Source organism: Odocoileus virginianus, unplaced genomic scaffold (assembly GCF_023699985.2).
Source record: "Odocoileus virginianus isolate 20LAN1187 ecotype Illinois unplaced genomic scaffold, Ovbor_1.2 Unplaced_Contig_32, whole genome shotgun sequence".
In the NCBI taxonomy this organism is placed as follows: domain Eukaryota; kingdom Metazoa; phylum Chordata; class Mammalia; order Artiodactyla; family Cervidae; genus Odocoileus; species Odocoileus virginianus.
Window position 1 is genome coordinate 670879 of NW_027224349.1, and position 27795 is coordinate 698673.

At 36.6% G+C, this 27795-nt stretch overlaps 1 non-coding gene and 1 pseudogene across 1 annotated transcript; both read right to left on the reverse strand.

Annotated features, from left to right (window-relative positions):
- Positions 1-2156: 2156 nt before the first annotated feature.
- Positions 2157-15129, reverse strand: LOC110132249 (eukaryotic translation initiation factor 1A, X-chromosomal-like; annotated as a pseudogene).
- TRNAC-ACA (transfer RNA cysteine (anticodon ACA)) lies at positions 3817-3888 on the reverse strand. The gene has a single exon. It is a non-coding gene; the product is annotated as a tRNA-Cys (tRNA).
- Positions 15130-27795: the final 12666 nt, after the last annotated feature.

A 27795-nucleotide genomic window follows, 5' to 3' on the forward strand; every position in this document is an offset into this window, starting at 1 on the left:
CTTCAACCCCAACTCAATTGTCACAACCTTCAGGTCTCTATTAATATACCACACAAGTATTGCATGTTGCAACAGAAAATAACTATTAGCTGTATTGCTATAGTATTAATTTAGTCACAAGAAATCTCTGGAAAAACTGGACAAAATGTTAAACAGACAAACCGCATTTCTAAGAAATCTGTTCTCAGCATTAGAAACCACCTATATACTACAACTGCTGCTGCTGCTGCTAAGTCACTTCAGTGGTGTCTGACTCTGTGCGACCCCATAGACGGCAGCCCACCAGGCTCCCCCGTCCCTGGGATTCTCCAGGCAAGAACACTGGAGTGGGTTGCCATTTCCTTCTCCAGTGCATGAAAGTGAAAAGTGAAAGTGAAGTCACTCAGTCATGTCCGACTCTTCACAACCCCATGGACAGCAGCCCACCAGGCTCCTCCATTCATGCGACTTTCCAGGCAAGAGTACCGTACTCGGCTGCTTATACTACAAAGATGTTATTAAACAGAATTTGTTCAATTACTGGATCTTTTTCTTCTGACATAATCATTTTAAAGTGTTTCTGATTTATAACTGACTCATAAAATTGGGGGTTCATTTTTTCCAAAATAAAACTGAGTTTTTTTTCAGCCATGATTTAACAGACTTCTTTGAGATGTTCATTTTAACACTAACATAATTTATAACTCCAAATATATAAAAGACGATGACAGAAGTAACATAAATATATAATATAAACTTAGACATCAAACTTTTGGACCTTCTGATACATTATAGAAAATCTGGAACAGAAAAAGTAAAAAATATTTCACACTATTACAAAAATATTTTTCTAATCCTTTTTCATTTTCCATTTTTGGTGTGCTTTAAGATACACATAACATCAGTAGAGTATTACCATATGTTTAAAGATGTATAAAAGTATGTTTAAAATTCTGGTAAAAATGTCCCTATTAAAGGTACATATCCAATTGTTCTAATTCACGGTATGAGTAACCTTAAATGATCTGGGTTTTTGCTGTTATTTTCAGCCATGCCACACAGCATATGGATCTTTTTTTTTCCAACCAGAAATTGAACTCATGACCCCTCCAGTGGAAACTCAAAATGTTAATCACTAGACCACAAGGAAGTCTGTTGATTTTCTTTTCTAAATGATTTGGAAATCCATCAAAATATAACATGGACTGATACAAATAGGACAGATGTGACAGACTAAGTAGAAAAATGTAAACTGTATAATCTAAGTGAATATGTGATTGCTCACTTCAACTTAAAATTCCATTTCTCTAAGTGTTGAAAATGCTCTTAATAAAGATGTTGGTGGCTTAAAGAGCTTGAAATCTGTGCTCTAGATCAGTGATCCAATTTAGACATCCTACAATCTGTTCTAGGAATTCTAATATTCTACCTTAGTGTGCAATCAAACACTCACTGATATTTTCGCACTCTTGGTTTCTTAACTACATTTTTATTACAGAAGTACCAAAAGAAAAAGCCTAACAGGCTTGACAACAGTATAAGCCATACTGACATTCCAATTACTTGATACACCTATCTAGAAAATCAGTAAATACATATCAACAAAATTTTTACTTAAATACATCAATAGCAGAATAGTGAAGCATTTAAATCTCTTATCCTGTTTTATTACTAAGATAAACCATTTCCCACAAACTCCAAACCAAGAGTTTGCACTATAGTGATACAAGACAAATAAATGTAAACCCTAAAAACACAGGAAACATAATAGGCCTTCATTTTAATGATGCACTGGGGTACACTGCAATTTCAATGCTTCAGCAAGCTGGTTTCAACATGATTTTCTTCTTTTAACATACCAGCATTGGGAGATAACACACTTTTAAAACTGTCTGCTAAACTTCTTAGAACATTCTTGCCTAATAAGGTATCACTATGGAGTACCCAATGTCAAAACTAATTCATCTTTAAAAAAAAAAAACAAGTATTCCAAGAATCATAAGGTTTTTTTAAAGTTTAAAAGTCTGAATGACTGATTTCTGAATATTAACAGATATTCAAATTAATGGATAGATCAGCCTCAAAACATATTTAACTATACAACATTCTGAGACCAAAAACAGTGAAAGTTCTTATTACTTTCATAAATACAACAATTAAAAAATAAAAGCCACAGTTCAGCCGGTATTTACATCATCAGTGTCTTCACCATCAACTCCAATGTCATCAAGTTGGATTTCATCATTATCTCCCAGACTAAAGATATCTGTTTCATTAAGTTTTGCTAAAAACACAATAACAGCATACTCTTACAAATATAAAATCGGTGTTACTAGATTAATTGCCTATTAAAAGAAATAATATTGAAATAATACTAAAACACTGAACTATATAAGAAAACTCTTATAGCAATCTTTGATTCAACACTCTTGTTCCAAGGAAAATCTTCCTAACTACAAACACATCACAAAGAACATGTATCACACTGAAACCTCTAGAAGCTCACTGTCAAGTTATTACAATGAAGAATATATGCACTAAGACTTACCCTTGGCATATATAAACTTACTCTAAGATCATTTAGTTCACCCACAGTTGGGTAACTAACCGAATCAGTCCAACACTGGATAGATTTAATAAATCAGTCAGAAAGACTTCAAATTATGCTTTCTCCTAAGAAACAGAAGTAGGAAAGTACTTGTCTGATATCCAAATCTTACTACTATTTCTTAAAAGGGCAATAATTTCATCAGAATTTTCACACTTACACAAATAATCATAATTTTATAATAAAATGCAATGTAGTATAATAAAATAGCTATCATGTTCAAAATGTGGGTTTTGTGTATTTCCTCTTTTATGTTATTGGAAACTTTCAACCTTTTCAAGCTTACTGCAGTAAGAATATAACACTTTTGTCTTTAAGAAATATAGGCATGGAAGCAACCCAGATGCCCATCAGCAGACGAATGGATGAGGAAGCTGTGGTACATATACACCATGGAATATTACTCAGCCATTAAAAAGAATTCATTTGAATCAGTTCTAATGAGATGGATGAAACTGGAGCCCATTATACAGAGCGAAGTAAGCCAGAAAGATAAAGACCATTACAGTATACTAACACATATATATGGACTTTAGAAAGATGGTAATGATAACCCTATATGCAAAACAGAAAAAGAGACTCAGATGTATAGAACAGACTTGTGGACTCTGGGAGAAGGTGAGGGTGGGATGTTTCAAGAGAACAGCATTGAAACATGTATATTATCTAGGGTGAAACAGATCACCAGCCCAGGTTGGGTACATGAGACAAGTGCTCAGGCCTGGTGCACTGGGAAGACCCAGAGGGATCGGGTGGAGAGGGAGGTGGGAGGGGGGACTGGGATGGGGAATACATGTAAATCCATGGCTAATTCATTTCAATGTATGACAAAAACTACTGTAATGATGTAAAGTAATTAGCCTCCAACTAATAAAAATAAATGGAAAAAAAAATAAAGAAAAAAAAAAGAAATATAGGGAATACCTGTTAAAAACACTCTCCACAAAACTCTGGGACAGCACTATATATACTAAGATAAACAACACCATTTTCTATAAAAATCAGTACCAGTACCATAATTGCCTTGATCAGCTGAAACCAGATACTTTCTTAAAAATTGTTTAAAAGAGTATAAAAAATGTATTCCTTTATTAGGAAGAGAATTCATTACTAACTTGTTAATATTCTTAGTATTTAACACATACTTAAACCTAATTTCTTTGAGCCCCCTTTTTTTGGGGGGGGGCAAGAATACTGGAGTGGGTTGCCATTCCCTTCTCCAGGAGATCTTCCCCATCCAGGGATCGAACCTGGGTCTCCAGCACTGTAGGCAGACGCTTTACCATCTGAGCCACCAGGGAAGAGCATATATGCAAAAAACATGTAAAAGAAACAGAATTCTAACAAAACTGCTTCACCTAAACACTAACAAGCAAATACTACTACAACATGTAGTAACTTTTACATTGATTACCAAGTTCAGGAAGCTTCCCATAAGCCTTCAGACTTCTAGTTTCATCAGCATTGTACTTTAAAATTATATCAGGTTTGTTATCCTTGAAGAAAAACAACTATCAAAACTGGTTATGCAAAATATCATCATTTCTCTCATCAATTACTTTCAAATTGAAGTAAGAAAAACTTCACTGTTCTATTACAAATTACATTTTCCTTCACCTTCCATCTTCTGTAACAAAAACAAATCCTTGTAAAGAAGTTTCCATGCATGATTAAATAATGTATAGCCTAGAAAAATTATTTATAGAATTCACTAAATCGAAGAAAGAAAAGGAAAAAGGGGGGAGTGTTTTGCAGTGCGGTCCCTGCTCATACTATAACAGTAATTCAAACTGAAAGTGGTATTATTACCCAAGAAAATTAATAAACCTTTCTATAACCTAAGGTTCTTAGAACATCTTACCTATTAGAACTGTTTATGGAGTTTTTAAAAGATATCTATATTTTGCTGAAAACTGACAGACCTGAAGTGAAATCCTTTTGTGTTTAAAAAGCTCTTCTGGGTGCTTCCGATGCAAATTTCCCTGAGAATTACTGCCCTACAATGTTCACATTTCTCCATTTTAAAGAGTTTGAGTCATTTAGAGAGGAAAAAAGTCTGAATGTTTACAATTAACCTAGAAAAAACCTACAGAAAGGCAACTGAAAATATCACAGTGATTCAAGTGCAGTGTAATACAAACCAACACTTCTCAAACTGTAATATGCACATGAAACACATAGGCATGGTGTTAAAATTCTGATTTTGATGCAGTAGGTAAGAGATCAGGTAATAACTTGCTATAACACCTCCATATAGTGGTGATGCTGCTAATATCTTTAGATTATGATTTGAAAAGCAAAGGTTTGTATTATTCTGCTTGCAACAGATTAAAATCAGAAGAGCCGCTGTGGCTATCACTTTTAAAGTTAGTATTTTAATCCCTTAAAGGTATTCATGTAATTGTGGTTACACTGTCCATGAAACAGAGAATTAAACCAGGAATTCACAATTATTCTATCCATTTGGGGAGTTTTATGAAGTCAAATTTTTTAAAAGTGGAAATGAAAATGATGCACTTTTAGAGACATTCTAAGTTTTTAGTAATCAAATATAGAAAAAGAAAAAAATCATCAACAGATGATCCATCCAGCTCATAAAAACATACAAAGGAAAAAAATTCAGTATAGTTTCTGAATATAAAACGAACATACAAAAATAAGTGTCCATATTACCCAAAGTAATATATAGACTCCATGTAAATCCTATAAAAATTCAAGTAGCATTTTATTCACAAAGTTATATGGAACCACAAACAATCTAAATAGTCAAGGCAATCTTGAGAAAGAATAAAGCTGGAGACCACATATGTCCTAATTTCAAAACACAACTGTCAAACAATATCGGACTGGCATTATATCAGTACTGCTGACAGCTGGAACAAAACTGAGAACTCACAAATAAAATTCTTTCAAGAAAGTCAACTAATACTTATTAAGAGAACCAAGATCACAGTGTAGAAAAGACATTCTCTCTAATAAATAGGACTGGGAAAACAGAATACTTAAATAAAACTGAACACGTTTCTTACACCAAAAACTACCTGAAGTTATCCTGAAATAGATTACAGATTTAAAAACAAACCTGAAACATAAAACTACTGGAAAAGAAAACTGGGAAAAGATTACTGAAGCTGATCTTGGTATTTGCTTTTTGTATACCACACCAAATGTATAAGCAGCAAAAGAAAAAACTAGTAAGCAGAACTACATCGCACAAAAAAAGCTTTTGCATGGAAAAGGAAATTGTCAACAAAAAGAAGACCATCTATTAGATAGGTAAAATTATTTGCAAATGATATGACCAATAAGGGATTAATGTCCAACATAGATAAATCCTGCCATTTGCAACAACATGCATGAACTTGGACAGCAGTGTGCTAAGAGAAATAAGTCACATAGTGAAAACAAAGACTGTATTACCTCATTCATATGTGAAATCAGGACTGTACACAATCTTATCAAAGTTCAGGGAAGCTCTTAATCTCTCCTCTTTGAGAGATTTTAAGATTCTATACAAGCCTGAAATGAAGCCTAAGGAGTGTCAACTTCTTGACCGAGCATTTAAAGGTACACCCCAACATGCACAGAGTCTCTAAGCAGAGGTTGAGAGGATAAGTGGTTTTTAATGAAACCACAAACATGAGCTGTCTTCTTAGGTTATAATCAAGTATTCAGTGGCCATACAAAAAAAAAAAAAAAAAAGATACATACCAAACAGAATCTTTTTCAAAAATCACTCAACAAACAATGACAAGGAAAAAACCCTGGGAGAAGAAATCTGACTTCCAGTCTCACCATGTTTTATTTGTATTTTTTAGTTTTCAACAGCAACACCAAAAACATGAGACACACAAAAAAACAGGAAACGGTGGTCATATCAAGAAAAAAGTAGTCAGTACAAACCATGGCTAGAAAGTCTAGAAGCTAGACTTAACAAAAGACTATATCAGTTAGTATAAGTATATTTAAATAAGTAAAAGAACCCACACATCAAATATTTTTTTAACTGTCAGAATATTTTACTAGAGAATCAGATAGATTATTTAAAATATAAAAACTAACGGAGATGAAAAGTAGAGTAACTGACTTCAAAATCTCTCAATCACTAATAGAACAATCATACAAAAAAATTTACAAGGTAGTAGAAACTGAAATTTAACAAATCAGAAATTTAAGTATCTGTGGAAAACACGACCTGAAAATAGAATAAAGAGGGACAGTAGTTACTTCACTCAAATTTTAATTAAACACAGTCATGGGTTTAACACAGAAATCAAATGGATATCAGACTAGCAATTTATAGTCCAAACATAGTTTATAACTATCAAGTTCTTTTCTAAGTATTCATATCAGATTTACAACATACACTCAAAGCTACTGAGTCTATGTCTTATCTTTCTGTAAACCTGTAAAAACTTTCTGGAGATTAAGAGGGTGCGACTTATTTAACTGCATCATCTAGAACAATTTAAAACTATTAATTGGGACCCCAGTGTAAAATTACTAAATATTTGTTTTTGATGGGTAAGAACACTAATAATACACTGTCATATACAACTGTTCTTATTTCAGAAAAGGTAATTTTTAAAAAATAAAAAGCAAAATGGAGGGGAGTTCTCTCATTGTCCAATGGTTAGGACTCAGTGCTCTCATGGCAGTAGCCTGGGTTTAGTCCCTGATTGGGGATCTAAAATCTGACAAGCTGCAGTGCAGCCAAAAAAAAAAAAAAAAGAAAGAAAAATGAAGAATTTAGCTTTGAGCAAAACATCACACAAAACAAAGATAGCTTCTAATTTTACTATGGAACAGTATAAAAGACAGCCTGTACCACAACCCCTGAAAACCTAACACAAATCCTAGAATACAACTGGACTTTCAATAGAGGACAGAATGATGATCTGTAGTATTTATACAAAATTATAAGAAAATATTTACTGCACATTATACTTAAAATTAAAAAAACAACAACAATCTTCCCACAAATACATGTACCATTGGTCAGCCAAAACCCTATCGTCTTAAACATCTCTGGATCTTAATCAATTTTGATGACAGAATGATGAGAATCATAACTAGCTAGAACTGGTTCAAATACCTTTTATTGAATCTTCTATATACCTATATTAATGACTGACTAAACTCAAAAAACACTGTAAATTTAACTGTAATTATTACCTGACAGACTCAAAGACCAACCAATATAACGTCTGAAGTATTCATCCAAACCCATAAAAGAAAACTTACTGTATATTACATTTAAAATATACAAACAATAATGTGCAATGTTAAGCCATTCCTCCTACAAAAAAATACTATTCACTCAGTGTGGAAAATGTGTCTACTAAGAATTAGGGTAAAACTACAGAATAAGGGGTATGTGTGTGTGTCTGTAATGTATGCATGCCTGTGAGACAAAGTCTAGTCATAAACAGTTGCAATATATTAGGAAAAAATTAAAGTTACGTAGTTCAGTCTGTGTCAAATTTTCTAATTCAGAATATTCAAAATATATAATAATTTGACTTCAACTAAAGATTTTAAACAGAGAAGGCACTGGAGACCCACTCCAGTACTCTTGCCTAGAAAATCCCATGGACAGAGGAGCCTGGTGGGCTGCCGTCCATTCTATGGGGTCGCTGAGAGTCAGACACCACTGAGCGTGATTTCACTTTCACTTTTCACTTTAATGCACTGGAGAAGGAAATGGCAACCCACTGCAGTGTTATTGCCTGGGGAATCCCAGGGACGGTGGAGCCTGTTGGGCTGCCATCTACGAGGTCGGAGAGTCAGACACGAATGATTGGACTTAGCAGCAGCAGCAGCAAAGACTTTAAAAATTACAAAAGTATAGTTCAAAGTTATGTGAATCACTTTTAATTGCAAATTGCTCCTGACATTTTTAATTACTTTAAATATGTGAAAATAAGTCATTACACAAATATAGCAATCTAGTTACCAATCTACATATACTCAGGCCCCAAAACCATTAATTGAAAAATAACTCAAGAGAACAAAACTGTTTTTTATCCCAAAAAATGAGACGAAGGAATTTTTAAACAATATGATCAATATTTCTGACAAAACTACTAAATATGATCTCATATGTTCCAATTTCAAATTTTCCTAATACTATATACGGCTGCTTCCCACAATTCAAAATCTTACCAAAGACCATACACTGTATTAGAAATTAGTCTCCTTTAGTCTTAAAAATAGTTCTCCAGTTTCTTTTTTTGACTTTTATGGCTTAAGATTTGCTTTTTTTAAGAGTCTAGGCCATTTGTTTTACACACTGAATTTGTCTGTTTCCTCAACAGCATACATTTCTGGCATAAATCCAACACAGGTGTCACAAATCACTGTTTCTAAATATAATATTCTATTATGAAAGTTATCATGGATCTACTAATTTTATCTATTTATATTGCCATATAAATCACTACTCTTGAAATCTTTTAAGAATTCATGTAGAAGGACAGGTAATTTTTTTTAAGGTAAATTTTGTACTAACATAAAGTACATTTCCATACTTATCTTTTTTCTCAATTTTCCTCAGATCTGATGTAACCTCTTCACACCATCAAAACACATTGCTTCCAGTCGTGTGTTTCCCAACAGTTTTATTACCTGAGTATATTCTTAAGAAGGGGAAAAAAAGAAAAAGCTGTAAAATACTGTTCATTTTTTCTTAAAATGTAACAGCTATTATTATGTTGGTAACTTCACTTTTAGATCAAACCATAATTTTAAAGAAAGCAAAACTTTAAAGTATTATACAAATGTGAGCTGTTTCAAGGTGAAATATATCCATTTTATCCAAGAAAATGAGAGAATGCTTAATCTCTCAATTTCTATAATCATTTCCAGCTACATTTATACATTTTATCCTCTTATTTTTAGAGCAAATAAAAACCTACAAAGTCAAGCAGCTAATCCAAGGACATAACTGTTATTTCCATGACAAGCTATCTATTATTAGGAATATTTTAGTTATTTACTAATTTGAGTAAATCAGTTCAGTCTTGATCTTCATGACTGCATATTCTACCTTTTGACATCAAAGTGGCTTATTTCAGACTGCACATTAAATACTGATTTATCAATCTCTCATACCAAATATTAGCCAAATCTTAGCTCTCCTTTCCCTCATTAACTTTAGTGATAAAAAAGAGTAGATTAACTATTAACAAACTTTTCTTTGAGAACATATTAATGATTAGCCTAGTTCTTAAAAAATAAAAATGACATTTAAAGATAAAATGTCAAACGTTTAAAAACAATTATGTCTAAGAGTAGTCAAGAAGCCACCTGTTACTGTTGTCACTTGAAAACACTGACATAAGCATTAGGCAGTAGGCTGCTGCTGGTAAGTCACTTCAGTCATGTCTGACTCTGTGCGACCCCATAGATGGCAGCCCACCAGGCTCCACCATCCCTGGGATTCTCCAGGCAAGAACACTGGAGTGGGTTGCCATCTCCTTCTCCAATGCATGAAAGTGAAAAGTGAAAGTGAAGTCGCTCAGTAGTGTCTGACTCTCAGCAACCCCATGGACTGCAGCCCACCAGGCTCCTCCGTCCGCAGTATTTTCCAGGCAAGAGAACTGGGGTGGGTTGCCACTGCCTTCTCTGTTAGCCATATGGGACAACCTCTTCTTGACTTAAATGACAAAAGTGGGCATCAGAGTAATGAGAAAGAAACAGATAATATAAAGCCTGTAAACTATCAATTTTTTTTTTTTTACTAAGGCCTAACATCAAAGTGACAGTGACTGCAGCCACAAAATTAAAAGATAATTGTCCTTTGAAGAAAAGTGATGACAAGCCAAGACAGCATCTTATAAAGCAGAGATATCATTTTGCTAACAAAGGTCTGTATATTCAAAGCTAGTTTTTCCAGCATGGATGTGACAGTTAGGTCATAAAGAAGGCTGGCCCCTGAAGAAGTGAAGCTTCAAACTATGGTGCTGGAGAAGACTTTTGAGAGTCCACTGAATTGCAATGAGATCAAACCAGTCAATCCTAAGGGAAATTAACCCTGAATATTCATAGCAAGGACTGCTGCTGAAGCTGAAGCTGAAGCTCAATAGTTTGGCCACCTGACACAAAGAGCTAATTCACTGGAAAAGATACTGATTCTGGGAAAGATTGAGGGCAAAAGATAAGGGGACAACAGAGGATGAGATGGTTGGATGGCATCATGATTCAATGGACATAAGTTTGAGCAAACTCAGGGAGACAGCGAAGGACAGGGAAGCCTGGCATTCTGCAGTTCATGCAGTCACAAAGAGTCAGACACAACTTTGAGACTGAGTAACAACAACTCTACCAAAGAGGCCCTAGTCTATTCTGTAATTACCCTGAAAGGTAAATGGGATTTACATGATGGTGAGTCCCCTTTATCACAGGCCAATGAACCTGGCTTACTATTCAGGACTTCTACACAAAAGAAAATAAGAAAGGAAAGAAAAAGACAATTTAAAAATTGGCCCAGAAAACAAACTTCCAATGTAAGGAAAAAATATGAAGACCAAGTACCTGATTTTCTTTAGCTACACAACATGTTTCAAATAGTTAATAAAAATGTTGATTTTTTTTTTTTTAAGTGGCTTGCACTACACATGAATAACTACACGGCCTTGTTATAAAGTGCTGGAAACTACTGAAAGAAATGGACAAATGTGAATGTACCTTATACACTAGATAAACATTATCAAATAGAATTTTTCAGTTAAGAGAAAATGATATATCTGAATTGAACAATATGTTAGTTTCAATTCATTTCAACATACACATATGGCTAGTGGCTATGCTAGAAAACAGGTTTCCCCAATGGCTCAGCCATAAATAATCCACCTGCAAATGCAAGAGACAAGACACAGGTTTGACCTCCAGGTCAGGATGATCCCCTGGGGAAGGAAATGACAACACACTTCAGTAGCCATTTCTTGGAGAATCCCATGGACAGAGGAGCCTTGTGGGCTGCAGTCCATGAGGTCACAAATGAGTCGTACATGGCTAAGCACAAGTAATGATGCTAGAAAACAGTACTTACTAGGTAACAGTGTAATTTTAAGGTTAAATTTCTTGTGACCATTCTACTGTAGCTTAAGAATGAAGACAAGAGAAAGTCTTCATTCATAGGAGATGAAGTATTTAGGGCTAAAGTACTAATTGCATAATTGCATATAACTAGATCTGCCAATTTATGTCAATGTGTGGCAAAAACCACTACAATATTGTAAAGTAATTAGCCTCCAACTAATAAAAATAAATGAAAAAAAAAAGAAAAATTAAAACATTAGGGGAAAATGGACATGTACAGAAAGTAAGTATAAGAAGAAAATATTAAAAATTAGTGAATCTAGGTAAAAACATGGGATTTTGTTTTATTCATATTTCAACTTTTCAGTGGACTTAACTTTTTTAAGGAAAAAATTAAGCACTTCAGTCACTTATTTTACTCTTATTTTAGTCTGCACTTACTTAAGTAAGAGATAGTCAATCATTCAGTTATTTTATTTAATATGATCATCTGCCAGTGGCACTGGAGTGCTGAGGGTGTGAAGGTCTTAGGATGTATTTCTCATAGTCTACTGAAAAATATAAAACATTACTATTACAAAAGTAGGAAATTTCCAATGTTGGCACCCAGGCTTAGTCTGCTCAAAACCCTAAAATTCACTCTCATTTATATCATCCTTTTCCACATAAAACAAAGGGAACTATGTTTGCGTAAATGCCACCAATTTCCATCAGAAATAGTTTAAAATGAATTATTTAATGCAGAAATTCTGGAGAAATGTAGGGGACTATAAATGGGGAAAAGCTGGATGTGAGGGGCTTCTGTAGTAGCTTAGTAGTAGAGAATCCACCTGCCAATACAGGAGACACAGGTTTGATCCCTGGACCCAGGAAGACCCCACATGCCACAGAACAACTAAGCCTCTATGCCACAGCTATTGAGCCTGTGCTCTACAGCCTGGAAGCTGCAACTATTGAGCCCATGTGCTACAACTACTGAAACCTAGGCATCCCAGAGCCTGTGTTCTGCAACTGGAAAGACCACCACAGTGAGAAACCCATGTGAAACTACTGCAACTACAAAGCAGCCCCTGCTCTCCACAGCTAGAGAAAAGCCTGTGAACAGTAAAGAAGACTCAGCACAGCAAAAAATATAAAAGTAGATAAAAATCTTTTTTAAAAAAACAAGATATGAGTCAACTCCTCAGGATTATGACTAAGATCCATTTCAGATTAAAGTCTGAAATTCACGTTATCAAAAAAGGTATTAATAACTTCAGAATTCCTACCCTGTCCGTCTTCTTTAAAGACTCTCTTTTTTCAGATTCATTCTCATTCTTACACTGTGCCTGTTTTTACCTCCCTTACCTAACTGATTTAAAAGGTGAATAAAAAATTAAGTCTACTAATCTGCATTTTACAAACTAAACTATAAAACAAGCTAAAATAGGACTTTAAGCTTTATAAAATACAGAAAAACAAAAATATTATCATTTAAATAGCAGTAGAACATTAACAGAACTTGAAATACAATTTCTAAAATTTAACCTAATTTGGTTACTCATTGTTTACAAATTGCCAAAGATTTTCTTTTTAAATCCCTTACCAAACATTACTAGCCACAAAACTGATTACCAGAGATAACCATTAACAGTTTATTATCCATGTTTTCCAATTAAAACTGGATTCCACACATTCTCTTCCCAATTTATTTTCAAATCAATAAACCAAGAGTAGTCCATATATTTGGAAAGGAATGTAAAATTTAAAATAATATGTAAGAATGTTTGGCATGATAGGTAGCAGTCAGTCTGAAAGTCCTACAGAGGGAAGAGGGGAGTTACCCAAGGATGGAGTGCATAGGAAAATAACATTAACAAAAATGCATTGGACATGTATTAAGCGCCAAGCTATAGTAATTTAATATGCATAAAATAAACAATATTCTCTTTAGAACATAACAATCTAACATGGGCACCTGAAACTTCATTATTAGAAACAGAGGAGGAAACAAGGTATGTACGAAAATGTAACTTTATTTGTAAGCTAACCATGAATTACACAGACTAGAAAAAAACAGTAGAAGTATTTTGTAATTTACCTAACACATTGTTAAAAGGAAATCCCTAGAATTTCCCTGAAATCAGAAGTAAAAAATTTGCTAGAAAAAGGCTGTGTCAGTTGGTTCGGGGACTCAAGAGATCACTGATCTCAAAACGACAAATAAAGAAATATCCCCAACCCTAAGCAAGCTGTGAGTGTCAGGAAGGAATAAAGAAGGGAGACTTGTTGTGGAACGTGAAATGTGGTGCTATTCTGAAGGGGATATTTTCACTGTTTGCAGTCACAGTTTCTCCAGGAGGAATTACAAGGATATTAAAAATGACACAACTCAGGTCTCTTGTAAAAAGGTGGATTTAAGGAATGATCGTCCAAGAGCTCTCTGTCAAACTTGTTCATTTGTGAACTGCCTCAGAATAAAAATGAGTAGAAATACATGATGCCAGAATCCATTTTATGAGAAAACTAGGCTGAATACATTGGTAAATGCATGCCTTGTAAGAATATTAAGGTTTGTGACAGGTAGAAGAAACTAAACTGGCAGAGATAACCTAAACATATAACAAGGTTTCACCTTCATGTTTGCAAAGAAGCAGTATTTTCACCAGCAATGAACTGTCCACAAAGAAAAGTATGTAAAAATATTTAATCACCCCCAAACAATCAGTGTTTCATAAAGAACTGCTTGCTAACACAGAGTCCTGGGAAGGAATGAAGGCCGGGGAGGCGAAGCCTGTTAATTTTTAGGCTTCAGTGCAGTTATTATTAATACACCTATAGTTAAATTGACGTGAACCTAGAACAAATTGAACTTTCCTTCTAAACTAGACAAGAATGGAGGAAATTATACCACTATGTGAACAAACCCAGAGGAACCAAGAGCAGCTTCCTAGCTCCTATGTGGACTGCACAGTCCCGATCAAAGACATCACCCAACTACAAGAAGAACTACTATTTGGACGGCTGAGCAAACCATGGTACCGGGAAACCAAAGGATTACGTTTATGCTTCGGCACAGGTGTAAGGGCAGGCTCACTGTTTCCAAGCAGCTTACAGTGCTGGTGCTGCTGCCGCTGCTAGGTCATCCTCCGAGGCTGCCAGGTAATCCTCTGAGGCTTCTAAAGAACTCAGAAGTTACTCTGAATTGAAAGCTCTGGAGAGATCAGCACGAGGCCACAATCAGCGGCAGCAAAATGGCGACCCACGGGCGTCAAGGGGATAAGGTCACTTTTTTCTCCTCTGACGCTACTGCCGTATCCCCCAAGCATAGTCTCTTTCACCGTACAGCACACGCGTAGCTCAAACCAACTTACTTCCCAGCACTCAACAAAGTGAAATAAGCTGTGACAGATTCCAGTAAAAAAGGGATACATTACCGGAGAACACTGCACAGAACTTGAAAGAAGACGACTACGTGACGTGGCCCGACTACGTAGCGTGGCCTGACAACGTTGAAGCATAGGGCGACTACACTGTCCTACTTATAAACCGCTTGGGCTAACTCATACTATTGGAATAGAAGTTAGCTACTTTGTAGAAAGTGTTTTTTCTACACTTAAATTTTATCTATTGTCTTCCTTCTTGGAAAAATAAATTCCATCATGATGCTTCTGTAAGAAATCTCTGCAGTAATACAAGTGGTGGAGGAATTAAGGAGAAAGTGTATATATCTCTCAAAGGGCCTGAAAAAAGTCCTTAGGTTTGGGAGACAGGAACATCTTGAGTTTCAGTACAGATCCCTCCGTTTAAAATGTTTAGATACACCAAGTTAGGGATTATTGGTAGTACAGGGGTAGAGTTACAAGACAGTGTATCCAGTGTCAGCATGGTAGAATAAAGTTTAAAGTTAATGTTAAAAAACTTTCTCTTCAGAAATAAAATGTTAAGGACTGCTTTTTTACAGTGATGAAAGACATTTTCACATGATTTAAGTATGAGGGAACATTGTAACTTACCTGTGATTTTGCTTGAACTTTATGCTAAGACACCCTATCTTTTGACCCATCAAACAAATATTGTACATCTGCTTAACCACCAAAGAAAGGTCACTCTTTATCCACTTACACAAAGTAATCAAATTCTACTGCAGTCATCCAGCAGCAGGGTACCATCTGGGAAACTCAGGATGGGAAAAACAAAATGAACCATCCTGTACTTTGGATCATAGGTTCCTAGACAGTTAATATGAATATTTAAGTAAGAATTTTAATGAGCTCATATTCTTGCATAGAAAAATACTAAAATCATTTGCAATATCACATTTTTCTGATTAACAGTAGTCTTTTATCAAGATTTATGTTTCACTACATGTATTTTCCACTTTAAGGAAATTTGTGTATGTACTGGCTCCTCTTCTACATCTTCAGAGCACTCCTCTCAAAATTGTCTAAAAGATCATTTTCCAGGTTATGGTCCTCAATTTTGTTCAAATAAATTTTATCTATTTTTACTATATGGCAATTATTTTAATCAACAATAGTACAATTTTCTTCAAATTCTTTTGTTTGTTCTTTTGCTTTAGTGGTAAAACTAAAGCACTAATTGTACTGAAAGTTAGTCTCCTACTTAATCGTCACATGTGATCAATGAGCCAACATAGTATGAAACGACCTTGGTACAACTTAGGAGAAACCAGGCTTTCCCTGGTAGCTCAGCTGGTAAAGAATCCACCTGAAATGCAGGAAACCCCAGTTTGATTTCTGGGTTGGGGAGAACCCCTGGAAGAGGGTGTGGCAATTCATCCCAGTATTCCTGGGCTTCTTTGGTGGCTCAGATGACAAAGAATCCACCAGCAATTGCAGGAGACCTGGGTTCGATCCCTGGGTTGGGGAGATCCCTGGAAGAGGACATGGCAATCCACTCCAGTATTCTTGCTTGGAGAATCCCCATAGACAGAGGAACTGGTGGGCTATAGTCCATGGGATCACAAAGAGTCAGACACGGCTGAGCAACTAAGTATACCAGAAACCCAAATTTACTTTTTTTCCATTTATTTTTATTAGTTGGAGGCTAATTACTTTACAATATTGTAGTGGTTTTTGCTATACATTGACGTGAATCAGCCATGAATGTAAATCCAAAATTGATTTTTTAAAAAGATGCTTGATACAATTAACATACAGAAATCTCTTGCATTCCTATACACTAACAATGAGAAAACAGATAGAGAAATTAGGGAACAATACCATTCACCATTGCAACAAAAAGAATAAACTACTTAAGAGTATATCTACCTAAAGAAACAAAAGACCTATACATAGAAAACTATAAAACATTGATGAAAGAAGTCAAAGAGGACACAAACAGATGGAGAAATGTACTGTGTTCATGGACTGGAAGAATTAATATTTTCAAAATGACTATACTACCCAAAGCAATCTATAGATTCAATGCAATCCCTATCAAGCTACCAACGGTATTTTTCATAGAACTAGAACAAATAATTTCACAATTTGTATGGAAATACAAAAAACCTCCAATAGCCAAAGTAATCTCGAGAAAGAAGAACAGAACTGGAGGAATCAACCACAGTCATCAAGATAGTATGGTACTGGCACAAAGATAGAAATATAGATCAATGGAACAGAATAGAAAGCCCAGAGATAAATCCACGAACCTATGGGCAACTTATCTTTGACAAAGGAGGAAAGGATATACAATGGAAAAAAGACAACCTCTTTAACAAGTGGTTCTGGGAAAACAGGTCAACCACTTGTAAAAGAATGAAACTAGAACACTCTAACACCATACACAAAAATAAACTCAAAATGGATTAAAGATCTAAATGTAAGACCAGAAACTATAAAACTCCTAGAGGAGAACTTAGGCAAAACACTCTCTGATATAAATTACAGCAGGATCCTCTATGACCCACCTCCCAGAATATTGGAAATAGAAGCAAAAAAAAAAAAAGGGGACCTAATGAAACTTAAAAGCTTTTGCACAACAAAGGAAACTATAAGTAAGGTGAAAAGACAGCCCTCAGATTGGGAGAAAATAATAGCAAATGAAGCAACAGACAAAAATATACAAGCAACTCCTGCAGCTCAATTCCAGAAAAATAAATGACCCAATCAAAAAAATCAAAACAGACATTTCTCCAAAGAAGACATACAGATGGCTAGCAAGCACATGGAAAGATGCTCAACATCACTCATTATCAGAGAAATGCAAATCAAAACCACAATGAGGTACCATTACATGCCAGTCAGGATGACTGCTATCCAAAAGTCTACAAGCAATAAATGCTGGAGAGGGTGTGGAGAAAAGGAAACCCTCTTACACTGTTGGTGGGAATGCAAACTAGTACAGCCACTATGGAAAACAGTGTGGAGATTTCTTAAAAAACTGGAAATAGAACTGCCATATGACCCAGCAATCCCACTTCTGGGCATACACATCAAGGAAACCAGATCTGAAAGAGACACATGCACCTCAATGTTCATCGCAGCACTGTTTATAATAGCTAGGACATGGAAGTAACCTAGATGTCCATCAGCAGATGAATGGATAAGGAAGCTTATCCATTATATGGTACATATACACAATGGAATATTACTCAGCCATTAAAAAGAATTCATTTGAATCAGTTCTAATGAGATGGATGAAACTGGAGCCCATTATACAGAGTGAAGTAAGCCAGAAAGATAAAGGCCAATACAGTGTACTAACACATATATATGGAATTTAGAAAGATGGTAACGATAACCCTATATGCAAAACAGAAGAAGAGACACAGATGTACAGAACAGACTTTTGGACTCTGTGGGAGAAGGTGATGTGGGGCATGTTTCAAGAGAACAGCATCAAAACATGTATATTATCTATGGTGAAACAGATCACCAGCCCAGGTTGGATGCATGAGACAAGTGCTCAGGCCTGGTGCACTGGGAAGACCCAGAGGGATTGGGTAGAGAGGGAGGGGGAGGGGGTATCAGGATGGGGAATACATGTAAATCCATGGCTGATTCATGTCAACGTATGACAAAAACCACTACAATATTTTAAAGTAATTAGCCTCCAACTAATAAAATTAAATGAAAAAAAATAGTAATATAGAAGTGCCTTTTTCCTGAGTATCTCCTTCAAAGTTATGTTTTAACTTTTTACTGAAATATATTATTTTGTTGTTGTTCAGTTTCTCAGTTATGACTGACTCTTTGCAACCCCATGGACTGCAGCACACCAGGCTCCCTGTACTTCACCATCTCCGGAAGCTTGGTCAAACTCATGCCCATTGGTGATGCCACCAACCATCTCATCCTCTTTCATCCCCTTCTCCCCCTGCCTTCAATCTTCCCAGCATCAGGGTCTTTTCCAATGAGTCAGTTCTTCACATCAGGTGGCCAAAGTATTGGAACTTCAGCTTTAGCATCAGTCTCTCCAATGAATATTCAGGATTGATTTCCTTTAGTGTTGACTGAATTGATATCCTGTTGTCCAAGGTATTAGCAAAAGTCTTCTCCAGCACCACAGTTGAAAAGCATCAATTCTTTGGTGCTCAGCTTTCTTTATGGTCCAAATCTCACATCCATACATGACTAGTGAAAAAACCATGGTTCTGACTCTATGGGATATATTTATATGAATTATACCTCGCTATGTACACAAATCACTGCTTTGGCGTTGTCTTGGAAAACCTAATCCATTCTTTCACAAATGAGGTAGAGCTAGGTAATGTAATCAGAAGACATAAAATTGTTTCTAATGGTTTATTGTGGGCCAATGTCATCAGTATTTGTTTTGAGACAGGTGTTTGAGCGTTTGTTTTCTAGACTGGTCTAGAGTTAGTGCTGAAACTGAGCATAACTGGGACTCCTTTGCTAGAGCTGGAATAGGACAGTTGCTGAACAGATTTCACTGTGGAAGAAAAGGCATTGTGAATGTGACTGCTGCCTCCTTAAGCTATCCACTGTTTTGTTTCTTTGTGTATCTATTAATGTGTTATCATATAAAAGTCACACATTATAAGAAAACAATTCTATATATTTAGTAACATTACAGAGCAATAAAACTTTTCCATCTTTAAGAATTATTTGTGTTATCACAAAACTCTTTTTGGTCATATTTGTTGTCGTCTTAGTTCCCACTCCCTTTATATTTTACTTTACTAGATATTAACTTATCAGTTATGTGGCTTATTAATATTTTCCTAATTTCATAGACTGTCTTTTTGCTGATTGATCACAAACTTTATGGACAGGAGTTTTTTAGTTTTATATATTCCGACTTGGAATTTTTGTTGTCTGTGCTTCTGATATCCAAAAAGACATTCCCAAGACCAATATGAAGAAGTTGTTACTAACTTTTTACTCAGTTTTCTAGGAGTTTCATAGTTTTATGTATCACATTTAAATCTCTAGTCTAATATGACTTGATTTCTGTAAGTGGCATAAGAAACTTTCATTCTTTTGAAGTTTACATATCCCAGTTTTCCCAGCACCATTATCAAAGACTCTCATTGCCCACACTGTGTATTTTCAGTGTCTTTGATATGTGTTACTTCCCCATAAACACTTGGGCATTTTCTGTACTCACTGTTCTATATTCTAATGATGTATGAATCTATTTATATACCAATACCATATTTTTTTAAGTACAGTAGCTTCCAGTATAGTTTGAAATCAGAAGAGTAACTCTCCTTGCTTTATTCCTTACTTTTCCCCTTCAAATTGCTCTGGCTTTTGGGGACTGTGTGTGTGCTTTCCCATTGATTTAAGCCATAATTGTTCTATTTCTGGCTATGCTATCAAGGAAATTCTAGCCTTGAAAATCAGTTTGGAAGCTTCTTCTTCAAGTTTTTGGAAAAACTGGAAAAGTATTGGTATTAATTATGCTTCAAAAGTTCGGCAAAATTTATCCATGAAGACACTGGTCCTAGATCTTTCTTTATTGGGACATTTTTTATTAGTGACTCTATATCCTTACTCTGTAAGTGTCTATTCAGATTGTCTGTTTCATTGACATTTCAGTCTTTATAGGTTGTATTTTTTTCTTTTTTTTTTTTTACTGAAATATAATTTTACCATGCTGTGTTAGCCTCTGCTATACAACAGTATGAATTAGGCCTGTGTATACATTCATTCTAGCCCTCTTTATCCTTCCTCACCACTCCCATTCCATCCCTCCAGTTCATCACAGAGCACCAGACTGGGCTCTCTGTGCTATTCAGCGGTTTCCCACTAGCGGTCTGTTTTACAGAGTAGTGTGTATACGTCCGTGCTACTCTCTCCATTTATCACACTCTCTCCTTACCCTGCAGTGTCCATGGGTCCATCCTCTACATCTGTGTCGCTATTCCTGCTCTGAAAATAGGTTCATCTGCAGCACTGTTCTAGATTCAACATAGTTTTGTTAATACACAATATTTCTTTCCTCTTTCCAATACACAGTAAGTGAAACAGACTTATTTCACTCTGTATGACAGACTGTAGGTTCATCCAGATCTCAAGAAATGACCCAGTTTCACTTCTTTTTGCAACATACTCTATGGGCAGAGAAGTCTGGTAGGCCGCAGTCTACCGGGTCACACAAGAGTCTGACGTGATTTCGAGAATAAACAACAATAAACAATGTTTCATTATGGGGCTTCCCAGGTGTCTCAGTGGTAAAAGAATCTGCCTATCAACATATGAGAGGCATCCTCAGAGTTTAATCCCTGGGTCTGGAAGACCCCCTGGAGTAGGAAATAGCAACCGACTCCATTTCTCCCTGTTCTTTTCTGAGAAATCCCATGGACAGAGAAGCCTGGCAGGTTACAGTTCACAAGGTCACAAAGAATCAAGCATGACTCAGTGACTAAAACAACAGCAGTGTTCCATTATATACACATACCACATGTATATTTCCACCAGCAATGCACAAGTGTATGAATTTCTTCAGATTTTGATGAACATTTATTTTGTTTTTTGCCTGCATTTTATTTTATTTTATTTTTGTTGTTGTTGTTGTTTTGTTTCATTTTGTTTGTTTTGTGTGTGATTTTTATTTTTTTATTATTTTTTTCCATTTATTTTTATTAGTTGGAGGCTAATTACTTTACATCATTGCAGTGGTTTTTGTCATACATTGAAATGAATTAGCCATGGATTTACATGTATTCCCCATCTCGGTCCCCCTCCCACCTCCCTCTCCACCCGAAAAGAGACTCAGATGTATAGAACAGACTTGTGGACTCTGGGAGAAGGCGAGGGTGGGATGTTTCAAGAGAACAGCATTGAAACATGTATATTATCTAGGGTGAAACAGACCACCAGCCCAGGTTGGGTGTATGAGACAAGTGCTCAGGCCTGGTGCCTGCATTTTAAAATTAATAACTAGAGGAGAGATTACAGAGTAGAAGGACACTGAGATCACCTCCCCCAAGAACACATCAAGAATATACCTAAATGTGAAATAGTTCTCTTGAAATGAGCCAGAAGACTGGCATAAAGTCTCTTGTACAACCAGCACTATACAATAAAATCACAGAGTCTGATAGAAAGGGAAAAAATCTATCTGGTGACAATATGCACCCTTACTAAGAGACCCAGAGGAAGAGGTAGATATCATAGTCTTAGGGATCACTCCTTGAGAGTGAGGGGTTTGAGCCTCATATTAGGCATTGCATTCCTGGGGTCAAAACTAGGAAGATGAGTCCTTTACTGGTTTGAAACAGTGTGGCCTGCTGCAGGGATGAAAGAATTCAGGACTCCACAAATGACTAGGACAAGCACATAGCTGATTCCTCCCATACACAGTATGGGGAGCAGAAGATAAAACTGCCCAGGAGTACACAGTCTTGCAAGGACACATTAGGATTCACCTCAGCCCATATCAAGCCTGATGTAGCCCTTCCTTGCCCCAGCAATTCTCCCAAGCAAGACACAGGCTGCCACTGTCAATCAGAGTGTGCACACATAAAGGAAATAGAGCCATCTACAACCTGACCTCTTTCTTATAAGGGTGGAAACAGCCAGTAAAACCATGCCAACCCCTGTCCACATTAAGGAGGGCTGAAACTACACCTCCGGAGCAAAGGTTGACATTGCTGAAAGAGGAAAACAATTTCAACAGTGTGATACAAGTGATACAAACATTGTATCACCACTAGAACCTCTAACCAGTGCATGCACACTTGGGTGAAATGTAAAATAATTACAGAAGTGCTGCACAAGTCCTCAGGCTCCTGCCACTATGGCAACTGCAGGGCACAAAGACCCCAGTGTCAACAACTTTCCCAATAGTTGCTATTTTTTTAGGGTGTTGTGTATCCTAAAATATATTGTATTGGTCTTCAATTACTCAATCATATCTAACTTTTTGAGACTTCATGGGTTGAAGCACACCAGGCCTCCCTGTCCTTCATTATTTCCCAGGGTTTACTCAAATTCTTGTCCATTGAGTGTGTGATGCCATCCAGTCATCTCATCCTTTGAGCAGGGGGTACCCTGCTCTTTTTGCCTTCAATGTTCCCCAGCATCAGGGTCTTTTCCATGGACTTGGCTCTTCCATATCAGGTGGCCAAAGTATTGGAGCTTCAACCTCAGTCCTTCCAATGAATATTCAGGACTGATTTCCTTTAGGATTGACTGGTTTCCTTTAGGACCGACTGGTTTGATCTCCTTGTTGAATAGTGTACTCTCAAGAGTCTTCACCAATACCATAGTTCAAAAGCATCAATTATTTGGTGCTCACCCTTTTTTATGATTTAACTATAACATCTGTACATGACTACTGGAAAAACCATAGCTTTGACTATATGAACCTTTGTCAGCAAAGTAATGTCTCTGCTTTTTAATATATGTCTAGGTTTGTCATAGCTTTTCTTCCAAGGAGCAAGTGTCTTTTAATTTCATGGCTGCAGAAAGCATCCACAGTGGTTTTGGAACCTAAGAAAATCAAATCTGCCACTGTTTCCATTTTTCCCTATCTGTTTGCCATAAAGTGATAAGACTGGATGCCATGATCTTAGTTTTTTGAATGCTGAGTTTTAAGACAACTTTCTCACTGTCCTCTTTTTACCTTCAAGACACTTTTTAGTTTCTCTTCACTTTCTGCTTTTAGAATAGTATCAGCTGCATATCTGAGGTTATTGATATTTCTCCGGGAAATCTTGATTCCTGCTTGTTTCTCATCCGGGCTGAAATTTTGCATGATGTATCCAGTATATGTTTAAAAAAGAATGGGGTGACAGTATAGCCTTCTTGTACACCTTTCCTAATTTTGAACGAGTCCATTGTCCCATGTCCAATTCTAACTGTCATTTCTTGACTTGCCATACAGATTTCTCAGGAGACAGATAAGGTGGTCTGGTATTCCCATGTCTTCAACAATTTTCTACAGTTTATTATGATCCACAAAATGAAAGCTGTTAGCATAGTCAATGAAGCAGAAGTAGATTTTTTTCTGGAATTTTCTTGCTTTTTCTATGATCCAACAGATGTTGGCAATTTGATCTCTGATTCCTTTGCCTTTTCTAAATCCAGTTTGAACATCTGGAAGTTCTCAGTTCATGTACTTTTGAAACTGAGTTTGAATGATTTTGAGCATTACCTTGCTAGCATGTGAAATGAGCACAATTGTATGGTAGTTTAAACATTCTTTGGCATTGGCCTTCTTTGGGATTTGTATGAAAATTCACCTTTTCCAGTTCTGTGACCATTGCTGAGTTTTTCAAATTTGTTGGCATATTGAGCACAACATTATAACAGCATCATTTTAAAATGACTCTTCAATATATCAAATTAGAGAAGGTATTTGCAAGTCATTGTAAATAAGAGATAGACATTCAAAATATAACATGTAAAAAACTGATACAATTTAAACAGAGACAAAAAAATAAAATAAAAAACCAACCTGATTAAAATATGGGCAATGGAGATAGACATTTTTTCAAAGAAGACATACAGATGGCCAACAGGCACATGAAAAAATGCTCAACATCAGTAATCATCAGAGAAATGCAAATCAAAAGTATAATGAGCTACTTGCTCCTCATGGAAACTAAACTTTTGGTAGTGAACATGCTTTAACATATACATAAATCAAAATATTAATGTTCACATGAAACCTATAATGTCATAAAGCAATCTTATCTTAATAAATTTAACAACGATATTCAGTGACATAAACTTGATACCAAAAGAATGCTGCACAATTCCACTTACATAACCTTAAAGATACAGACATAAACTGAGACAGTCTTGGACCTGGGACCTTCTAATGCAGTGCTTCACCTGTACAAAAGTCTCCTCCAGCAACAAAATATAAACTGTAATACTTAAAATAACTGTGTGCATCCATGAGGAGTTGGGCAAATTAGGGACAACAAGATACAAAATGACCAAAATGAAACTGTCACTTCAGAAGAGTCAGGAGCAAAAGCAGGGTCCTGTACATACCCTGTGCTCAACACCAGCTAAGAGTGTGGGCAAATCAGCTAAGCCACTGCCCTGGTTTGACCCTACAAACACACCTACATACACTGTTTATAAAGCATCAGCTTCTGAATCCTGGGTAACGTGTTGTTTACTCTCCCTCCCTCCTGTTGCAGCAAAGCTCCACTAAAGCCTTGCTTGAATCTGGCCTGTAACCAATTTCTGTTGAATACGGAGGCCAAGAACCCTGGTGGGTAAGAACATAATGAAATAAAAGAAAATAATAATTGGCAAGGACCAAGTGGATAAAGATGTTAAAAGAATTTACTGCAGATTAAAACAGTCCCTTATCTAATTAGCTGTAATTTAGTGTTGCACAGACTTACCAAAATTTATCCAACCTTACACATATATACACATATGCATTTCACTATCTATGAAACACAACATATGGAAATAAATACTATCTAAGTGAGAAAGAACTAAGGCGATTTGTTTAGAGGTTGCTATGGTAATGCTTTAAAGCCAACCTTAGCTGTTTGGCAGAGATTTAAGCAGAGAGGAGGGAAACAAAAAGAGAAGGTAGAGCATCCTAGGTGAAGGGTTAGGTGAATGTATTTGGCTTTCCTGGTTGGTCCTAAATTGGTGGCAAGAGAAACACTAAGGAAGCAGTCAGTTATTAGTCAAGTACTGACCTTTAAGGCTAATTATCACAGACTTTATTTCGCAAGTGTTATTGTTTGGCACTGTGGGCTGATTTTTCAGGATTGGGCACTATCAATTATATACATAATTTTTAACTATAAGAGGAAAAAATAAATTAGATAAATATTCCATTTAGATCTGAAAGGAAGAAATAATTATTACTTCAAATAAACCAAAGATTAAGTAGATTAAAAATAACACAACAGCATAAGACAACAGAACCTGTGACCATGAGCAGCAATCAGTGAGGGAGCTGCAAGTCCTGAGAAATCGCTTCAGAACTAACTGCTGAAGAATTGGGACTAGATGCCAACTGAAGTCTGGGCAGCACAGTCCTACCTTTCCAAGTGAAAAAGCCCCACACTTTTTGCTGTGCAAGCGTCTGTGTCCCTACCCAAAGTGTCCATTCAAGATATAATTTTTGTGGAGTAGGAAAATGCAGCACTTCACAAAAGGAAATCTGTGGAAACTTGGTTTCCAAGTGGATACAGCGAATGTAGAAGACATGCAGTCACCTGGCTGCTGCCATTATTCTGGTGTCACTGGTCGTGGCAGTGGTGGGCAGATGGATTGCAGTCTGTTTAACTGATTTTGCCCTGAAGGTAGGAGGATAGACCTGAGGCCCATGAATGCTCTGCAAAGGTTTGGGATTCCAGGGCCCTGAGTCCTTCAAGGCCTTCTTTTATCCTGCCTAGCATGGAGTTAGGGTTGTGGCAGAGTGCTGGGCTGTGCTGCTGCTGCTGCTAAGTTGCTTCAGTGGTGTCTGACTCTGTGTGACCCCATAGATGGCAGCCCACCAGGCTCCCCCATCCTTGGGATTCTCCAGGCAAGAACACTGGAGTGGGTTGCCATTTCCTTCTCCAATGCATGAAAGTGAAAAGTGAAAGTGAAGTCGCTCAGTCGTGTCCGACTCTTAGCGACCCCAATGGACTGCAGCCTACCAGGCTCCTCTGTCCATGGGATTTTCCAGGCAAGAGTACTGGAGTGGGGTGCCATTGCCTTCTCTGCTGGGTTGTGCATGCCCTGCAATTTGTAGTACTTATTATGCTCAGTCAACCTCCGCTGGCTATTCAGCAATAAGGAATACACCTGACAATGCAGGCGATGCAGATTCTATGAGTGGGAAAGACTCTGGAGGAGGGCATGGCTACTCTACTCCACTATTTCTTACCTGGGATTTCTTACTTTGGAAATGCCCTGGACAGTGAAGTCTAGAGGGGTACTCCACTCGGTCCCAAAGAGTCCAACGGGAGTGACCACACAGAGAGTGGTGGAAAATAAAATATTGTTAGGAATGAGTTTTTTAAGGTCGAATCCTATAAAGACAGTGGTATTGGAATGAATAAAATAAAGTTAGAATTTAGAGCAGTGGTCTAAAACTTTAACATGCATAAATAAGAGGTTCCCAGGTTCCCTTCTCACAGATTTTTTTATCCTTCATTCTTGGGCAAATTCTGCTCCTATCCTTCTGGCGTACATTTTCCAAGGTTTTATGTAAATGAAATCATCTGTTGTATACTCTGCCGGGGGGTGGGGGTAGGCCTCTGAAATCTTCTATGTAGCTTAATTATTTAGATTCAGTGCCTAGTTTAAACTATTGTCCAGTAACATTTCATTGCATAGTGACAGTAAAAGTCGCTCAGTTGTGTCCAACTCTTTGGGACCCAATGAACAGACCACAGAATTCTCCAGGCCAGAATCCTGGAGTGGGTAGCCCTTCTCTTCTCCAGGGGATCTTCCCAGTACAGGGCTTGAACCCAGATCTCCTGCTGGCAGGTGGATTCTATACCAGCTAAGCCACCAGGAAAGTGAGCCATTGCATATGTGTATCAATTTATTCAGACTTTCATATGTTGAGAATTTTCAACATAACCACGAGCACTCACCACACATGCCACTAATATTTGTTTGCAGTGTTCCTCACAACTGAACAAGTGAGCCTAAATAAATGACCACCTCTGCCACCTTGTATCTTGGCAGAAATTAGACACTGAAGATGAAGGCAAGTTACACTGCTCAAAATAGCCTGGAGATAAAACTCCCCTCTGGGTCATCCCCAACATC